Raw genomic sequence first — 16,624 nt, forward strand, 5'->3', positions numbered from 1 at the left:
TACATATAATATTTATTTACCATTACTGTGCCTCTATGTCTTGCATTTGATAAATAATCATAAGGTAGTACGAAGCAATCAGATCTAGAACCGTTTTGTATCTGGTATTGGATGAAGTTATTCTGCATCACGATGAGAGAAGTAGGCAGAGAAGCTGTTTTTCTCAAACATACACCTTTGCAAGATGATACAACCCTTGTCTGAGGGAATGGTCACCATTATTATTCACTGAAGGGGAATGTGATAGGAAGTGAATGTGAGCAACTGTGGGGGACTAGTCTAGGGGATTTGCTGGATGAGCAATAGCAATGTAGGGTGTGATTATTTCTTTCTCCAAGGCATTCAAATGATAAAGCCCATTCAGAATCTGGCAATAGCATTTTCATGACAGTGGGCTGGCTTTTGTACAGAGGGTTGTTGTGGTTTAATTCCAGATAGCAACTAAGTCTGACAGAGGCACTCTGTGACTCTTTCTGGGATGGGGAAGAGAGGTGGAAGGGTAGAAGAGAGAAGACTCATTAGTTGAGATAAAGACAGTTTAATAGATAAAGCAAAAGCCACACGTCAGCAAAGCAAAACAAGGAATTTTTTCATTATTCCCATTTACAGGCAGGTGTATAGCCATCTCCAGGAAAGCTGGGCTCCATCACATATAGTGGTGGCTTGGGGAAACAGATTTCATCACTCAGTATCCCTTCTTGCTTCTTATTTTGCAGTTTTCTATGCTGAACATGATGTCTTTTGGTCTAGGATATGCCTTGGGTCAGTTGGGGTCAGCTGTCCCAGCAGAGCTCCCACCAAGTGCTCCTTGTGCACCCCCAGCCTGCTCACTAGAGGGGTGGGGGCAGAGGTGGAAGAGCCTTGTTTGCTGAGTAATAAATAAAACATCCCTGTTATCAATGCTGTTTTCAGCACAAGTCAAAGCCCAGCCCCATAGTATCTACTGTGAAGAAAATAGGCTCTATTTCAGACTAAACAAGCACAAAGGGTTTTTTATATTCTGCCTTGTAAGTTTACATTGTAGTGAGAGCAGACAATAGCCAGATACTCCTCTCCATTATCTTATGTACCAGTCCTCTGTGAGGGCTTCACATCATGTTCAGCATCTTCTGCACATCTCTGGTAATGGTCCCTAACCCAGTTGTCCAACTAGACTGCTCATTCCTTCATTAAACATGTAATTTCTATTCATTTCAAAGATGCAATTATTGAAGAACAAAGCAACAATAGCTTAGAGGAGTAAGCTTAGAACAGTTAAGGAAAATGTGATGTATGTATTTATTGATTAAAGTACAAAGTAATGGTACCTATGTTGTGTATATGCACTTATTAATGCATATATCATGAGATTTATTTTCTGGGAAGTCTCAGTTTGCATGGCACTGACGTCTTGTATATTCCACTATTTTTTCTAGACACTCAAAGTGTACAACTAGCTTTGATCCTCAGGAAAAATGTATATACCAAGAATTGAGAGGGAAGCTAAACTCTGCTTAGATATTTGGTCCCTTTTTAACTCCATCACCCCACAGTTCCCTTAGTAACTCCATCTTTGCCATTATTAGATTTCCACTGTGCCTCAGTCCAAACCCCCTTTTTTTGGTTTAATTTTTAACTCTTAAAATATACATGAAACAGGCAAATGTAGTGTATATTAAATGTTTGGTAATTGCACATCTTTCCCTTGCTTGCAAGATTCTAGTCTGTATTAAGCAGGCATGTTTCTCACATCATTCAGGGAAGGTCAGAAACTTCAGAACGAACAATTACCATTTTGCATTTATATATTTAGAGGATAAGAGTTCCTCATAACCAAATCAATACACATCTTCATTAAGTTATATTAGTTAGGTCAGTTATTGCATTCACAATGTACTTTCCCCTTCATCAGTCCTTTGAAGGATCTTTTAGAGGATGTGTGGTACGCAATGATCTTCTCAAGCAAGTCATCAGAATTTAAAACTTGTGCTTTCTAGAAAATCATGAGGAAAATAACCTCTTGGGTTTTTTCTCTTTTCTTCATTTTTCTCACCCACAGGAAGAAACTAAAACCATTTCTTCTTTGTGTCATTTTGACTCACATTCTACCTCATGCTAGAAAACAACACGCATAATTCTTCATATTCCGAATTTTAAAAAAAGAACAAATGAAATATCAGGCAATTTTCTTTTGCTCTCACAGGCTTGTGCATAGTGATACTTCACAGAATCAGAGAGTTACAGAATAAGCTGAGTTGGAATGGTCCCACAAGGATCATTGAGTCCAACTTGCTATAATTGCCTTGGAAACAGCCAAGATGTGTAGTCTTAGTCCTTGAAGGATGATTTCATTTTATTTTGAAACCTTACAAATATTTGTAATTTAATATGTGTGTTAAAAATACAGGGAGGATGACATGTAAAAAGTATAGTTAATTCCCATTGTACCATCAAAATACCAATATATGAAAGCAACACCTTTAGAAAAAAAACACTACATTTTCTTTCTTCCTAGAAGGGTGTAATCACCTATTTTTTAAAGCATTCAGTAATTTTTAATCATTAAGTATTTATATTTAAAATAAAACAGATGTGGGATCTGTTTTTACTTTCTTGAGCTGAGCCACCCAAAATTTTGTGTTGATTTCTGTGATGTATGTCAAATGATACTTTGGCCTGTTGTAAGTCTGATCACATGTTCTTCTGCTTGAGCAAGTTGACCAGTACTTTTGTGTTTGCTAACTTTATAATTTAGCACAACTGAGTGTAAAAAAAGAATAAAATACCAAGAACTCTGTCTCTAGAATATTACTGGCATATGAATCAGTACTATTAAAAATGCATTGCTATGACAACTTAATTATAAGGGGAGGATTAATCAGAAACAGGGCAAATCTATAGTTGAATGAAACTGCATCTTTCAGATTGCACTGATTCTGTGCAAAATTTTGATTTGATAAGGAGGAAATATATTGCAATGCTGTGTAATGAACACTGAGAAATATAATGGAATTTCATTATAAAGAAATAATGATGCTCACAGTATTTTCGTACTGCTGATAAAAATGGACTAATGTTTCTGATAAATGCTAGAATGACTTTACTAGCAGCACTTCATCTGTTCTATTTTAAAATGGATTTAGTTATTCAGTGGAATATGGAAAAAAAAGAGAAAAATATGCAAAAAACCTATTTTCTATGGCACATTCAATGGAAGCAGACTAGACTGCAGAGCCAAACTAGCTTATCATGTAAATATAATGAATTTTAAAGACAGTAGAAATTCACTGGAAAGCTTTATATAGAAATTTCCCACTTTGCTTCACTTAACAAACAAGATACATTTCAATTAGTGTTTATATAGACTTTCTTGAATGTTGTGATCTACCTCAATTACTGAAATTATTCCAATCAATTCACCAGTGTTCTTTCTGTAATATCACAGAATTCACAGCTACTCTGATTTCTAGCTGTTGCAATGTTCTCCAGCATCCAACAGTATCTCATGAGACATATTTTATTCCATGGCTAGGGGTTATAGGCCCTTTCTAGTCATGAATTTGGCCTGTTTTCGACCGTATTTAGCTGAATTAGCTGTAAAAATTTAAAGTTAAAACAAATAAAAAGTAAATGAGAGAGAAATATGTTGGTTTGTAGTTTTCAGACTGAATATACAGGATAAATTTACAGAATATTGTTTTTGGGTTTTTAAGAGGTTCTCCCAGACTTAGTTTGACTAAAGACATTGGAGTCATAATAAAGAGAGGACAAAACATGAAAAATCTGCTTAGAAGAGTTATTTTGTAACAACTTCTAGGTTTGGACAAGTGCACAACCTTTCTTGTGAAATTGAGTTAAAAATAAGACCTGTTTCTGAAGAAATTAAATATGAGGAATACCTTCCACTTCTTGCCTCTCAAAAGCCCTGTGTTATGCATGCTTTAATGGGTGGTAAGGCTTGTCTTATAAATTTATTGCCATTCTTAGCTTAATTTTTTTAAATATCACATTCAATGTTAATAGTTAAAAACTGTAAAATGAATTAATGTGATTAAAACACTGACTTGTGAGCACAATATTGTACTCAGAGGAAAAACACAGGAGTTGGAGTTTAGACAAGTAACAAAAACTGGAAAACTTCTATAAAGCTCTAGGACCAGCTTGAACTGTTTTTTCTACAGTCAAGTTCTCAGTGTGAGGGTAGGTGAATCTAGTGGTTGTGTCTAGCAAATAGAAATGCATTAATGTGTATATAAGGGGGATTTTGCAGTGCTATGTGGTGCTAAAACACTTGTTTGTAAATGCCTGTCCTTCCTTGTTTGGTCTTCTTAGTGCATCTAAGAAATGTAGTTATTCAGACATCCACAAAGTAAATGAACAGTTCTGTTTGCTCTGAATTAGAAAGTATTAGAGTTTTTCCTAAGTACTTGGTGTTTAAAAGATCTCTCTTAATATTGCTTCCACTTTCTGAATATAAACAAGAAATTTCAAATCATTCATTCTCTAAAGCCTCATAAGCTTCTTTTTTATTACTTTCTTAGTAATAACAGAGGAAATGTTTCTTCATGTTCCTTATCATAGGGTGAACAAATGCTATGGCAGCTTCATTTGTAAGATGTGAGATCTGCTTGTCATATACAGAAGACCCATTGGCAGAATCCATTCACTTGCCTAACGATTTCCTATTTTTTTTGCTGGTTTCCCTGAGAAGCTTTTTCCATTTACAGTTTATTTCCCTTCACTGTGGGGAACAAAGGACTTAGAAGATGTTGTTACAGATTAGTAGAGACTTACATTGACCCTGAAAATGCCAACAGTTATAGTTGCTTTCTTTGCTTAACAGTACAAAGGAAGCTAAATTTAATAGAAGCTTGATCCAGAAATTTCTTATTTTGCACAATATCTTCAAAGGAGAGATACTAACATGTGACTTCCACTGCTGTCAAGGAAACATTTTGTTTCCTTACAAAGAAGCTTTTTTTTTTTTTTTTTTTTTAATCAAATCTTATCTCACCAACCTCGTACCTTTTTTCAGAAAATAACAGATGAGAAAGGATAAAAACAGAAAGAATAAACATTTAAAGGAACAAAACTGTCCTGTTGTCACAAAAAAATTCTAGATTTCTAGCTAGGAAGAACAGACTTTTTCTTTAGTTGTAGTAACATTGATGCAAGAACGTTTTTGTCTTAGTGGGCTGTTCCCCCAGTGAAAGACCATGGTAAATGTCCTTTGACAGTGGCATTATAGCCACAGACTTTCAGTGATCATATCAGAGTGCTTTTTCTTCAAATAAAAATAGAAATCATAACATACTGGTGTATTGAATGCAAAATATCTTGGCCTAAATTAGTAATGTTTTTGGTGAACATAGAGAGGTTGACAGGTTTCAGTGATAATATAAAGGCAAATATATTTAAAGCAGATAATTCAGTGCTATTTAAACTTCAGCTTTAATGATGTGCTGTCAGATATTTTGTCATGCATTTGTGACGTGTACAAAAGAAAAAATTTAACATATTTTTTCTGTACACTCCAGAGCTAACATTTAAAAAGAATAAGGTATCTGAGTTAGAGAACTGTCTCATATATTTTAATTTATTTATAAGTTTAGCAGTAGTCAAAATAACAACCACATAAAAGACTAGGTAAAAATGCACTGCAACTTTCAAAAATTTATTTCAGCATTCCAAGTAACATTAAAAGTGAGGCTTTAACTATATCTGGAGCATTGCACTTCCAAAAATATCTTTAGTTCAATGTTGGATTTGAGCCTGCAGCATTTTGCATGTTACATTCAGAACACAGCGCTGATTCATCCTAATTTTAAAATCGGATTCAAATGGCATATGTTGTCTTAGGCAATGTTCTTCAATGGAAGTGGTTAATGCATGCACAACCCACATGGGTTATTCTGTGTGCCACAGCCTCTAACATCATATTATTACTCCTAGAAAATACAGAAAACTATCTGTTGGTTAGAGAAATTCCCTGGAAACTTGGCTGTCAATAGGGAGGTGATTTGTCAGTATGGCACAAAAAGCCCCTGCTGTGAAATAAACATAGGAGCAGACAGAGAATGGCTGCAGGCTAGCTGCAGTACTGTGGTGGCCAGTCTGCATCTGTGGATGATGTGCACTCTGTACCATGTAGTTGCTTCTAAATTTAAGTTCTGATCAGTACTTTGGACAGAAAACACAAGCAGAATTACTCAATAATCAGTGAAACTGTTCTCAGCCTGAGAAAAGCTCACATCTCAATGAAAAGAGTGGTTTTTCTGTTGCTTTCAGACTATTTTATGTGGTCTCAAAATGTATCAGAGTATGCAACACATCAATTTTTTCAAGTATCTTTTCTTAAAGCATTTATAGTTTCCTAAAACAAAGTAAGGAGGAAAAAAACCCACAGAGAAACACCAAACAGATTTCTATAATTTGTTACTTACTGTGTCATTCTTAGTATAGAAATTTTGTAGTGGATTTATATGAAAGCTTTTTTAAACTGAAAGAGACTACCTTGCACTTGTAGTTTTTAATTGTAGCTCTTTCAATAACCTCCTAGTAGAAAAGCAAATTAGGTGAAATTGTATAGAATAGGTTCTTGCACATTGTTACAGTTTTCATATTTGTTCAATGTTTTATCCCCAAATTTATTGAAAATAATGATTCAGATGCAGTTCAGTAGTTTTCAGGAGAATTTTATGATCTCATGGTTGTGGGACTCTAAGGTGAACATCTCTGAGAGTCAATTACTCAATCCTCTTCAAGATTGACATTTAAAGCAAAATAGGTGTCTAGCATTTACAGTACAAGGGGAAAGTTAGAAATCATGGTTCAATCACAACATTAAATGTCAACAAGACTATAAAACCTCAATAAATATAATGATAATTTAGCACTTAGAATTAGCACTAATTCAATAAAGAAAAGGTGACCCTTTTAGTATTAAGAAATATTAGTCATCCTTAAGATAACTTTGTCATTACTAAGTGTGTGCTAATTTTTCACGTACAACCTGTTACCTATCTGTTGAACATTAATTTTGAAATGGTATTATATCATAGAAGCAAGATTCTCAATCATCTCACTTGCTCAGTGAGAAGAGTAGAGTCTTCAAGACTCCATAGAATCTTCAAGATTAACTTAAATATATTATCTTGGCTCTCTTCAATGCCATAGGATTTTTACAGGTAGTTTTTCAGTTTGTAAATCTTATCTTTCTGTATGATCCTGTTTGGTAACAAATAGAAACTGAATTTCAATCCTAGAAGCTTGTAATTACCTTAGCATTAGTTCATATCCTTGACAGCAAAACTACTTATCCACAAAGCTTTGTAGTTTGAACTCAAATCTCTTGATTACTGTATTGTTGATAATTTCAGTTTGAATTCTCTACTCTAGCTCTTTACAGAACTGAAATTTTGTGAGGTTTTAATCTATTCACATGGGGGTTTTTTTTGTTTTTTTATAACAAAGTTCCCCTCCCAACCCTACCCAATGCCAAGCTCCAAATACTTTATTATCTTCCAAAAGCCAGCATTGTTAGTTAATCACTTGGTGAAGCTGCTAAACGGTACCATGATATATAAGCAGAAAGTTCATTAGAGGTAATAATAAAGTATAAATGGCTTAATGAAGATTTTTACTTTAGCACTATGAAGACTGAAATATTTTACAAGAAAGTGTGAGTAAATAAACCTAAGTGAAGAATTACTCATTCTCTGAAAATGGTGTCTCAAAATTCTGGAATTTTTGTTTGAAAGTGGTTTTCTCTAATTCTAGGAGCTCTGGAAATGTTGAAATTAGGACTCACTAGTTCTTCATGACCATGGTGTCTTAAAACTACAAATCCTTTCGTTTGTTCAGGGTCTAAATCCACTTTATCCCACAGCTGGTCATGGAGGCACTTTCATGCACTTTGTTTACTTCTTCATCTCTCAAATTATCCCAGTCTAGCAAATGGGAATTTGTTGCAACTACATTGCTGTTTGCTGTTGATCATCTGTTACATTTTTGTCTCAGACATGGTTAAGTCGTTTTATGGAAGAATTCAATTCCTGTCTACTGTAGGTAGACTGTGGGTTTTAAGGCATTGATATAAAAATGGAATTTGCTCTGCTGTAGGATATCCTTCTCTGTTTTATGCAGCATATCTAAATTAGAAGCGAAAACAATTATTTTATATGTATCTGTATCAGGTGCTCTATGTGATATCATAGTTTTGTCTGATTTCTTAAATCCTAATACTCCAACATAATTTTGATTTATAAATATTATATGAAAGATTTAAGATTATGACTTCCACACATAGAGGATGATACTGATAGCTCTGTTATGCTGAATGGTGGATTTCTTGTAGTATTTGTAATTGGAAATTCTTTTTTGATGATGAAAAACAATGTATTTGTTACTAAAACCAATTTTCAGCTATAGCCAGAGGCTCTAAGACCACATAGCTTTATGATCAGAAACAACTGCAGCTCTTGAAGATTCAGATCAGTTTAAAAAAGCAACTTACAAGAAAGCCAGAGATCAAGTAAAACTTACCATTTTTTTCTGGAGAAAATCAGTTTCATCAGTGAGGACTATTTGTATATATGCTGTGAAGGCATAAACTTATGTGCAAGTATGATGAGAAATGCATGTTTTACAAAAGTGAAGACAATTTGAATTATGCTGTGAGCGGGAAGTTTTCACTTAAAGCTGCTAAAAAATTTGCTAAAAAACCTAAATTAAAAAAATAGAAGCTTTTATCCTAACAGAGCTGGGCAGAATAAGACCAAAGGTAGAATCAAGAAAATAAAGGAGAGGAAAAATGTAGCTATTAATGTCATGCTGAAACTGAGGTTATATATAGCTCACTTTTTTCTAAAGCAAATACAGAAAAAATGTAAAAATTTTTTTTGAGTCCTGTTTGCAGTGGTCACTTTTAAACTTTGAGGGAAAACTTTAGAACTTCATACATTATTTTGATTTTCATTCTCTAATTTCATGTTTTGAGTAAGGAAAAGATTACTAATCTTATACATTATTTAGGGGCAGAAAATACATTATGAGACTTGAAATAGGGATTATAATAAAATTTAATCCATTATGCAAAATGAATTATGATGCTTGAAATATTTGAATTTTTCAAAATTTTCAAAAATCCTCTGTTTTGGTTTTTTTTTTTACAACTATTTCTATTGGATCATACTTTGACAGTTTTCAGGTTAATCCTGAAAATCTTGCAAAGTGCATTAATAAGCACAAGAGTACATGCTGAACACAAATGTCTCAGTTTGGTTTCATGGTCAATGGAAACATAATCAATCTGTGGGTAGAAATGCAACTGGGAATTGCAAAAAGTCATATGAGAATACAGGTAGTTTTCTCATATGTTTCAGTTCATTCAGCTCTGCTCTAGTGAAGATATTGGGTCATTGAGAAGTTCTGGTGATTTCAAGAACTCTGAGTAGCCTCAAATGCAAGGACTCTGTTGTGGCAACAGAAGGCTGGCATAGAAAACCATTCAGGTATTTACAGAGAGGCTGTAAGAATCAAGAAAAAGGTTCAGAGAAATGCTTTAACTGAATTTGGGAACATGATACTAAATAGATTATAAAAGCCTGTACCTCCTGATAATTATCAAAGGCTTCCTTCTCACTCCCTTTTATATTGCCAAAATATTTGAGGTCTCTAGATAGGAAGTGTTTAATATCTACCTGTGCTTTTAAATGGTGAAGACATACTGATTTTTGAAAAAAAAAAAAAAAAATAGCCAAACCCAAACAATAATCCTGAACTAAGTTCTGAGAAGTATATTTGAGTATTCAGCAACCAGCAGGTGGAAATAAAAAAAAAAGTAAATGTGCCACTTGTACTTCAGAAAATATTTTTGAGCACGTGTCTTTCAAAGAATTTAATCCACGGGAAGTGTTTGTATTTAGAATATAGAAAATATGAAAAAATCAACATTACTCTCTTTAACACAGCTTAAATGTGAAAAAGTTATAGATTCTCATCTCTTAAGAAAATTAAGTATAAATTATTTGAATGTTTTAAAGTATTATTCCATTAGTGGGTATTTTTCAAACTAAGATGTTGGCAAATGACTAAAAGGACAATGTCTACATGTCAGGCTTGATAAATCTGTGTTATTGCCATGTCATGGAGGAGTCAGAAACAGGTTTCTACCTCATTAACATGGGACCCTTAGAGCTTGGCTGAGCCTGTCAATGCAGTCTCTGCCTGGACACACAAGAACAGTTCCTATGATGATTATACTTGGTCCTTTCTAACTAATTTCAGGCAATTTAAAAAATCTCTTTGCATAACCTAAATGATCTCAGATATTTTTTTGGTCACACTGCATTGTTAGGTTTTGCATATCAGCTGCTACATGCTTGCAAAAGCTTTGTGAGGACACATTGTGTCTCAGAGACATAAAGGAGAAGCTTTAGGCAGGCTTAAACTGCATTCTTGGACATCTGTACAGCTGTGTAATAGTCTGTATGTGGGTCTCTTACTCCTGTAAATTTTGGTCTGCTCTTGCAGAGCTAGTTGTGGAATTAGATAACCTTTTTTATACTTAATGTTTAGTCTTTTTATGTTTGACAGGTAAGTAGTGATCCAAAGCTCTGAAGTTAGACCTAGACAATATCTATGAGATTCAGCAGGACAGGCAAAGCTTTCAAAGTGAAGGTGAAGATCTGGATGACAGCTAAATTGCTTAGCAGGTCCATCTGCCTGGCCTGGCTATCACTTGAATGCACTTTGGTTGGAAGATTTCCTATTCTCTAATCCTGACTGAATTTCAGGTTCCCTTTTTATATCTGCAGAGTCTAAGTGCCAAGACCTCAGTTAGGAATTCCCTTTGGGTATCAGTGAAGAGTTGAAAAGAGAGTTTAATCTTGGACATGTTCAGGGTAAATGACAGCTAGTTAGAGACTTCTTGGGAAATGTTAGAGAAAGTGTGTTTTAATTAATCACGAGATAAAACTGAGATAAATGTCTGTCAGCTTGCAGTGCACTATAGTGTGAAGAAGGATTACTGCAAACCACTGCTGAATGCTAAACCAAACCTGGTTTACAGCTGAAAATATTAATGTAATCCATTTTCTTTCCCATTGCAATGGATGAGGAATATATGTAAGGTTATTTGCCTTGTCAAGAACAACATAAAAATGCTTAGAAGGGGCCGTGGTAGTGAATAAAACAGAAAAACATTTCCTAGTCATTTCTCTTGCCATTACTATTGTTTCAGATTTTATAAGGAGTACTTTGACAAAGAAAACATCTAAAATCGAGAGATGGAGGCTGAGTTTGCAGAACAATCAATTAAAAGTTTAATGTAAGATTCAATAGTCCAAAAACAACTACCAGTATGCAGATGTTTCTATTTCACAATATCATGTCATCACTCTTAACTGCAGCGAGAAGGGAGGGCATATATAAAATTTATATCTGTCATGTAGTGCCAAAAGCACTTTCAGTTGTTCTAAGAAAGTACAATGTGTAACTGAATGACTTCAGACTGCAAACAGTTTTATATTCCATTTATTTATATCACTTCTTAAAATAAGAGGTTAGAGCCCTTAAAGAAAACCATAATGTATGGCAATGTACCCTTAGACCAATAAAAAGATGTAGAATTTCATGCTCAAGGATAAAGCTTTCTTTGTTTAACTTGTCTTTGTAATTGTCTTGTTTAACATATTTTGGACCTCATTGTGCCACAAGAAGTAATAACAGTTGTTGGATTAAGTTTATTTAATAACTGCCCTTTTCAACAATATTTTGAGGCTTGTTGTAATTATTACATTGAATTATATAGTTAGTAAAAAGTAAAAGATCAAGCCAATCTCAGCAAACATGTTTTCTACCACCTTGTTCACAGGAGTGGTCTACCTATTGTGCTTCAGAAACTGCAGAGAAAAAAAAACCCACCAATATTCCTTTTGCCACACATGTGTCATCAAAACTCCTCTCCCTTTATGACCCATGAAAATTATTGGAAAGAAGTTTTAAGTCATTTTTAGGAGAGATATCAAACACTGCCTGAAGTTCTAGCACTTTTATCTTTTTTGCACAAAAATCTGTAAGAAAATGAAGCACAGAGAATGAAGGATGGTGGCTGGAGTTCCCAAGGTCCATTGCTGCATTATTCTGGTTTGAGATAACTCACTCCATAGCTGATTACGTCTCAGCTGAGCACTGTGGGCACTGTGTAGGACTATCCTATGTTGATGAATCTCTCCAGAAGGCCCAAGAAGGGCTTTGTTCAAATGCTGCACCCAGGTCCAAGCATCTCATAGCTCCAAACCACCCGGATTTACCTGGATATATTAAGTAGTATGCCATGTATACATATACATGTATATGCCATAAGGAGAAAAGGCAACAAGATGTTACCACTGAGATGCTGAGTAACTGAGGAATGTATGTTTGGAGGGAGAGGATGTTGTTAAGCAGGCATGATTTTAATCTTCAGGGAGGTAAGATGTGAATGCTGAACACTGATTTTTCTACAAGGTAGAAGTTTTTCTACAAGTTGTCCAGTGAACAGGACCTGTGTAAAACTTGATTCAGATTTTTTCTTCTTCCTATAGGCCTTGAGACAACATTATATAAATTCCTCAGAGTAAATCTATTAATATAGATCAGTGTTGCAAGGAAATAAAACAGTTATTAACTCTTTTATTAAGCAATAGCACAGATGGCCAAAAAATAGTTTACTCATTATATTTTGTCAAATACTTTGAAGTAGAAAATTTGATGGAAGCTGAGCAGCATATGCAGATCCTTGCTTAAACAATTAGTTAAGCACACAGCAGCTTCAGTCATAGAATACATTATACTTTGCTAAATTTAGGCATGAGGTTATTATTTTAAGCTAATGTAGGAATACTTTGTTGAACTGAAGGCAAACAAGATTAAATCATCAGTAAATTCACCAGGATTTTAACATTCATTTCAGTGCAACACAACTCTACAAAAGGTGTAGAAATGGAATTTAGAATAGACAATGCAACAGGTAATTGAGGGATGGGGGAAACCAAATGAACTGTGAGACAGTCATCTATAGCAAAATCATTATTTAAACTCCAGAAAAAGTTTGTGAAGGATTTGTATTTGAAAAAGTTAGTAGATAAAACACCAAGTGAAAGGAGCATGCCAATAAAATGTCTTTGTCTTCTGCAATAAAGGAAATGAATGATAGTAGCACAAAAGTTACAATAGAAGGCACCATACATCAAGGTTCTCTTAGAAAATACATTGCAGAGAACAATTGTGCAGTGGCAGGGGGATGAATTAGATGACAAAAAGAAAATTCACTTGAAATACCTGAAATGAGATTTTGTTCTTATTTTCTACAACTGGAACAGAAGAGGCTGTACATTTATATAAGGAGGATACAGCATCTTGTAAGTAGTTGATGTAGATGTACTATAGTTAGTGACTATTTCAAAGGTCATCAAATGATCATTAAGTATAAGTTAGACTCATTTTTAGAAGGTATGCAGAAGTAGCATATATGAACAAGGAAAGCAAACCTCTCTATTTTCTGGCTATGTCAATGAAATATGTGGGTTTTACATGTACTTGAGAGAAGGAAATTTTTAGCATTCTGTGGATTAACACTGTGGGACTTCCATAAGCAGCATCACCTTGTAGATAGATATTTGATCTTAAAAACAAAATTGAGGGTAGACTAGAGAATACTAGAGAGACAGGTTCAGCTTTCTAAGCAGGATGACACTTCACCCCGAAGGTGAGTCCAGCAGAGCTGTGAATGACCCCTGCAGTGACAGTGACTTTACTGACAGCAGTGTCTTCCAGCACCTGAGCAGAGTGAGCAGAGCTGGGTGCTGTAACAAACTCCACAATAGCTCAGTCCTGGTAAAGGGGTGAGTCGGGTTCCAGGTACACCCAGGGAGTGCAGTCAGGAGCAGGAGGAGATGAGAGCACAGGCAGAGCTGGAAGGAAGGCTGTACCCTAGAGACATCCAGAGATAGGGCTGGGAACTGGCCACTGCTGCACCTCTCAGGCAGGGACTGATGGCCTTGGGCTGAGCTGAAATGGGAATCCTGGTCCAGGGCAGGGTGCACAGATGAGGGTCCACCCGAGGGCTGGGCAGGGTCAGTGGGGCTTTTATGGTGCACTCATAACACCGTGGATATTTAGCAAACTGAGGATGGTGATGACAACATGCTCATGTCTACAGTGTAGATGCCTACAGCAAGTCACTCTCATCGAAAGAGAAACAAGCATAACTCTTCTCACCCTAAACACCTCCAGCAAAGTTAAGAAGCAGATAAGTATAGGCTGGTAACTAGTTTACATAAAGACCTGCACGTTGGTTGCAGATGATCCAAAATTAGGTGAGGTGACCAGATTGTCAGATTGAATGCTAAGTAGCAGCAAAGTGATGAGCAATAAATCCTATATTAGTAACATGGATTTAAAATGGAGATGCTTTGCTACCTTTTTCACAGTCTGAAAAATATTACTATTGTGCTAAGTGACAGGAAGAACACTATAAGGGTCTTTTGAAGTTGACTGGGAATTTTAAACTCGGGGAATTTATTTAGTGTAATTTTTTTTTTTAAATCAGCAGAGATTCAAAAAGTACATGTCTAAAAATACAGATAAATTAGGTAGTCATTAGTATGTGCAATAAAATGCAAAGAGTGAATTGGTGTTGGAACACAAAGCAGCATTTTATTCATGCATTTGTGTCATGAAAGAGCTGTATGACAAGTATGGTCAGATATTAAAATGCAAATCCTGACTTGAGTGGCACTGTCATAAATATCTTTAAAATCTAATTAAGAAAGCACCACTCACTTTGCTTGTTCAATTTTCCTTTTAACACAAGTCCAAAATTTTCATTTACATTGTCTGTTAGCTATCAGCTCTCTGAGAATCTTTTTCTTGTAGGTGGTGTTGATGATGGGTCAGCTCTTATTGTGGAAGCATAGGTGTCCCTCCAGAAAATCACTTTAAAAAAACTTTAGTTAGTCTCATTTAAACCTCATTCCTTGTCCCCCAGACTTTGTCTTAATAGCAACACACAGTGGCAAAGTAATCTGTCAAAGAAATTGCACAAAAACTTGTAGCAAAAAGTAACAAGTTTCCATAGATACATAGACATATCTTTTACTGATATTAGATATTTGCATGTTATAGTTTACAGCAAAGTTGTTTCTTGAGGTTTCCTCAAGAGTAGAAGACAAATGCTGCAGACAACTTTTCTGGATTTGAGTGCTGCCATTCATTAAAAGCATTGAAGTGTCAGTGTGGTGTGGATTAGTGTTTGTTCTCCATTGAAGGACTTAAATAGCATCAAGTATCTGATTCATAATAAGTAGGTCATGGGAAAAAATTCACTTTTCCTTCAGTAATAACTCCTGAGTCTTCACATTACTTACAGCACATTTTTGTTGGACAGAGAGCAGCCTCTTTCTCCCCTATGAACTGTGTTCTTTAACAGTGTTTTTGTCCTTTTCCTGTCTGTTTATTCCCCTTCTCTCATTTCTGAGCTTCTAATCTCACTCATTGTGAATCCCCTTTTGATCCTTTTAATTGTTCAAACCCTTGTGAGTCTTTCCCTTCTAAACTCTGACTCTCAGGAGGGTTTTTCTGTCTTTTGCCTTTTGTTTTACAGTCTCACAAGCTCCTTTACTTCCACTGTTCTCTCTAGAGAAGCCTCCTGTTTTAGAAATGGGTTTGGAGGTGAGTTTTTTGTTGTTGATGATTTTTTTAAAGATCTTTATGGTTTCTTTCTTTCCTCCTTATTTTCTTTTCAATTATATAAGGAATAAATATCTTTTTGCCCTGCATGAAACATCATGAATCACTTCTTGCTGTTTCTTGCTGTAGTACACTGCAACCTTTTCATCTACTTGATTATTAAAAATATTTTGTTTCCCTGCTTCCTAACTTGCTTTATGAGCATCTTCTTCACTCCGTGTTTGCCCCCTTTGTTTTTTTTCCCTCTCTCTACCTGATCTCCTCCATGTCTTGGAGGCACTGCATTCAAGGAAAGCTTCCAAAAATCTCAAATCATCTCCCAAATCCCTTCTTTCAGTGTTCAGTGTTTTAACCACAGCACTGGAGAAACAAGCACCAAGTGTAATTTACCTAAACGATCTCATTAAGAATTTTAATTTGCTATCTTGAGCCTCATATCAGAGCAGCTGCAGTTGAATTTGGGTGACACAGTTATGGACATATTATTTGATAAGTGTGAAATAACATGACTGTCAAAAGAGAGAGCATTTCTAGCATGAGCAGACACCATGAAACGGTTTGTATCAAGCTCAAGAAAATTGACCTAATCATCTGATACACATTTCTGCTCACAATATTTTAGGTAGAAAAGTGTTCCCCCTGACAAGCATGACAAATACTGTTACAGTATTTTCTTGCCTTTGCTCTGCTCTGTGTCAGTGGCAGCAGAGTTATTGTTAGGCTCAGGCAGAGCTATTTATACCCTGGGATTTGCAATGCTCCATTCCCTACCAGCATTCCCCTACTTATTCAAGGAGAAAGAGAGAGAGAGATTAATAAAGGGAATGAAAACAAATTAAATACTGCCCTTTATAAAAATATTAAGTCTACTCCTAATCATAGCAAGTGCATAAAACAGACTTATTATCATAGT

General features: G+C 35.2%; 1 protein-coding gene across 9 annotated transcripts in view; it reads left to right on the top strand.

Moving 5' to 3' along the window:
- The window catches only part of STS (steroid sulfatase), a 112,292-nt gene that overhangs the window by 87,079 nt on the left and 8,589 nt on the right, over positions 1-16,624 (top strand). The window lies entirely within an intron of this gene.

This window comes from Erithacus rubecula, assembly GCF_903797595.1.
Source record: "Erithacus rubecula genome assembly, chromosome: 1".
Lineage (NCBI taxonomy): Eukaryota > Metazoa > Chordata > Aves > Passeriformes > Muscicapidae > Erithacus > Erithacus rubecula.